Source organism: Mesoplodon densirostris, chromosome 19 (genome assembly GCF_025265405.1).
Source record: "Mesoplodon densirostris isolate mMesDen1 chromosome 19, mMesDen1 primary haplotype, whole genome shotgun sequence".
Classification (NCBI taxonomy): Eukaryota; Metazoa; Chordata; class Mammalia; order Artiodactyla; family Ziphiidae; genus Mesoplodon; species Mesoplodon densirostris.
In genome coordinates, this window is record NC_082679.1 from 62297699 (window position 1) to 62302359 (window position 4661).

Genomic DNA, 4661 nt, shown 5'->3' on the forward strand with positions numbered 1-4661 from the left:
ATTTTTAGGAACGCTGGGCTGACGCCACAGGAAGGGAGACGGCATAACGGTGGCAACACCAAGTTTCATGAGTTGGAATTAAATGACGTCATCGCTGATTCCTGCAGCTGTTTAGTCTTACCTGGAGTTGCTGTGTTTGTGTTACTTGGAAAACGTGTGGTGACCATGTGACCTGCAACCAGGTCACCATTCCTGTGGCGCCACCTTTAAAGCTCTGGGAGGTCCACATGGTCTGGAGCAGCTCGTCGCCCTTGGCCTAGGGCTGGGTAGGAGCCTTCATTTCTCCCTTCTTGACTCGTTTCCACACCATGTCCTCAAGGATGACAATCAAAACAAGGAGATGCAATAAAAGAAGCAGCATAATTAAACCCCAAACGTTTCATTTGGTTTGAACATTGCTTCTTTATCAATTTGAGGTCTCAAGTACCTCCCCCCAAAATTCCTCAAAACAAAGTATGTGCCACGAATGCTTGCATTTGCAACCCCCAGAGCAGTGATGCCGACCATTAACTCTCTACCAGACCCACCACAGCACTCACCTTGGCTGGCGTTTTCAAGTGGTGTGCTATTTCTTCAGGATTTAGTCTTGGTAGGTTTCTGATTCTAGGAATTGATCCTCTTCTTCTGGGTTATCCAGTTTGCCGGCCCGTAATTGTTCGTAGTGGTCTCTTGTGACCATTCTTCTTCCTCTGGCATCGGTTATAGTGTCTGGTTTTTCATCTCTAGTTTTATTAAGTCTGCACAGACATATAACTAGTACAGAGATTGAGACAGTGATCAAAAATCTCCCAACAAAGTAAAGTCCACGAATAGATGGCTTCACTGGTAAATTCCACCAAACATTTAAGGAAGAATTAATGCCATTCCTTCTCAAACTCTTTCAAAAAACTGAAAAGGTGGAAACACTTCCAAACTGATTTTATGAGGCCAGCATTACCCTGATACCAAAGCCAACGACACCACAAGAAAAAACTACAGGCCAATATCCCTGATGAACATGGATGCAAAAATCCTCCATAAAACAAAACACCAACAAACTGAATCCAACAGCACATTAAAAGAATCGTATGCCATGACCAAGTGGGATTTATATTTGGAATGCAAGGATGTTTCAACAAACAAAAATCAATCAATGTGATACACCATATTAACTGAATAAAAGATAAAAGATATGATCGCCTCTATAGAAGCAAAAAAAAAAGCATTTGACAAAATTCAACCCCCTTTCATGATAAAAACTCTCAACAAGCTAGGAATAGAAGGAAAGTAACTCAACGTAATAAAGGCTATATATAAAAAGCCCACAATTAATATCATACTCAATAGTGAAAAACTGAAAGCTTTTCCTCTAAACCAGAAACAAGGCAAGGATGCCCGCTCTCACCTCTTCTATTTAACATAGTACTGGAAGTCCTAGCCAGAGCAGTTAGGCAAGAAAAAGAAGTAAAAGGCATTCAAATTGGAAAGGAAGAAATAAAATTGTTCCCACTGGCAGACAACGTAATGTTGCAAACTCTAAAGATGCCACCAAAAAACTGCTAAAACTAATAAATTCGGTAAAGTTGCAGAATACAAAATCAACATGCAAAAATCAGTTGCATTTCTATACCCTAACCACAAACTACCTGAAGGAAATTAGGAAAATAATCCTATTTACAATGGCACCAAAAAGAATAAAATACTTAGGAATAAACTTAACTAAGGAGGTAAAAGACTTGTATACTGAAAACTACAGAATGCTGATCAAAGAAATTAAGAAACAAACAAATGGAAAGACATCCATGTTTCTGGATCGGAAGACTTAATATTGTGAAAATGTCCATACTACCCAAATATATCTGCAGATTCAGCACAATCCCTATCAAAATCCCAACAGTATTTTTTTACAGAAATAGAGAAAACTCTAAAATTCATATGGAACCACAAAAGATCACAAAGAGCCAAATCACTCTTGAGAAAGAACAAAGCTAGAGGCCTCACACTTTCTAGATTCAAAATATATCACAAAGCTCTTGTAATCAAAGCAGTATGGTACTGGCATGAAGACAAACATATAGACCAATGGAACAGAATACAGAGCCCAGAAATAAAACCACGTGTGTACGGTCAACTGGTCTTCAACAAGGGTGCCAGTGTTGCACGACGGGGAAAGGACAGTCTCTTCAGCAAGTGATTTTTAGAAAACTAGACATCCACATATCTTACACCACAGAGACTGGACCCTTACCTTACACTGCACATAAAACACATCAACTCCAAGTGGGTCAGACTTAAACAAGAGGCCTGAAACTCCTAGCATAGCACACAGGGATTGAAAAGTGTCCATACAACCTATGCATGGATGTTTATGGCAGCTTTACTCATCATTGCGAAAACTTGGAGGCAAGCATGATGCCCTTAGGTGGACGAATGGATAAACTGTGGCATAGCCAGAGAGCAGAATACTATTCAGCACTAAAGAGAAATGCCCTGTCAAGCCGTGAAAAGACACGGAGGAACCTTAAAGGCATATTACTGTGTGAAAGAAGCCAATCTGAAAAGGCTACTTTATGGTTCCAACTCTATGAGATTGTGAAAAAAGGCAAAACTATGAAGACAGTAAAAAGATCAGTGGTTGCCAGTGTGGGCAAGGGAGTGGAGGGATAGGTAGGCAGAGCACATAAGATTTCTAGGGCATTGAAAATACTTGGAGTGCTGCCATAATGGTGGATACACGGCATCAGACACTTGTCCAAACCCATGGAATGTACACCACCAAGAGTGAACCTAATGTAACTGTGGACTCTGGGTGGTGATGACGTGTCAGTGTAGGTTCATCAGTGACAAGTGCACCATCTGGCGGAGACGATGAGTGTGGGGAGGCTGTGCGTGTGTGGGGACAGCGGGTATGTGGGAACTCTATCTTCCTCTCAATTATACTGTGCACCTAAAACTGCTCTTAAAAAAGTAGTCTTTTAAAAAACTCTTGGAAATTAAGACTATAACAGCCTGAATAAAATATCCAATAGAAGAGATAGAAGACAAAGTTAGGTATATTTTCCAGAAAACAGAGGAGACAATGAGAGGAAAACAGAGGAGAGTCTAGGCAGCCAAATGTGTAAAAGTCAGAAAAATAAGAAACTGGAGAGGGTGAAACTCCCAAAGATGGAACACGGCAGTATTTTTTTTTGTTGTTTTTGTTATTATTGGCTGTGTTGGGTCTTCGTTGCTGCGCATGGGCTTTCTCTAGTTGCGGCGAGCGGAGGCTACTTTTCTTTGTGGTGCGCGGGCTTCTCATTGTGGTGGCTTCTCTTGTTGTGGAGCACGGGCTCTAGGCATGTGGGCTTCAGTAGTTGTGGCTCGCGGGCTCTAGAGCTCAGGCTCAGTAGTTGTGCTCCACAACTAGTAGTTTTAGTTGCTCCGCGGCATGTGGGATCTTCCCGGACCAGGGCTCGAACCTGTGTCCCCTGCATTTGGCAGGCGGATTCTTAACCACTGCGCCACCCGGGAAGCCCCTGGAACACAGCACTTTTGCCAGAACCAATGAGCACGTGTCTCAGGTGGAAAGGGTCCACCAAGCATTAGCACAAGGCATCAAGGCAGAGGACTGTTGACTTTGAGGAACCAAGGACTAAAAAGAAGATAGTGAAGGCTTCCTGAGTTAAAAAAAAAAAGGCAGGTTGTCTGAGACAGGAACCGGAAGTTCCCGGACCCTCTCGGCAGCAAAGCTGGGAGGCCGCAGTGGGGTCTCCAAAGTGCACAGAGACCCCGTAATTTCCACGCCTCCCATCAGTCCTGGGGCAGAGCCATTCCTTCCGTAAAGATAAGCACCCGGCTCGGGGAGCGCTCCCTGACCCAGCTGCACACCTGCAGTTGGCCGCAGCTTCCCTGTGTCCTGTGTAAGGAGCAATCCGGTTTCATACTGGATCCTCAGTCAACACTGTGGGCAGCTGACCTGTCACTGAAGGCTCCAGAGTGCTACTCTGGGATCAACAGGGATTTTACGGGCACCCCGCCCACTGTTCCTGGGCTTTTCCCAGGCCGCCTCTCCTTCAGGATACTTCTCTGCTTGAGCAGCCAAACCCAAATCTCCTAATGGAAGACAGGATTCAGCCACCTTCCTAGTTGGGTCATCTTTTCATTTTCCATTTTAATGCAGACGTCATCTGAGATGAGCCTATAAAACATCCCAACAGGAAAAACACAAAACGCGACACAATTCTGCAGAGCCACAAACACAAGCCTGAGGGTAGCCGCCGGCGCAGCAGCGTGCTCGGGGACGTGCCCGCAAGCCCGGCCAGTGCTCCCCTACGCGGTGGCCACCCTTGCTTCGCCTCTCTGGGTCCCTCCCTTGAGTGCAAGTACTAGTAGACACACTGTTGAATGAAGTTGTGGGCACCTGAGATGCTGGATGGAAGAGAGTGATCTTTAAAATTTTTATTTCCAAGTGCACTAAAAAAATGGGATGTTTAGGACAAAGCTAAGTGAGATCAGTTGCGTCGACTGGAAGTAAAATTTAAATGTGGAGACGGCGACCTTTGGGAGAGCGGCTCACTTGTCCCCGGCGATGATGGGGCTCTGGAAGCAGCAGTGGGGACCGCAGCGGCCCGGGTGCAGGTGTCAGAGCCGAGCACGGAAACACGCCAACGACCCACCAAGAACCGCGCCACTGAACAAACGGC

General features: G+C 45.0%; 1 long non-coding RNA gene across 1 annotated transcript in view; it reads left to right on the forward strand.

Moving 5' to 3' along the window:
* Positions 1 to 4661, forward strand: part of LOC132479530 (uncharacterized) — a 32443-nt gene that overhangs the window by 20077 nt on the left and 7705 nt on the right. The gene's annotated exons all lie outside the window — the stretch shown is intronic.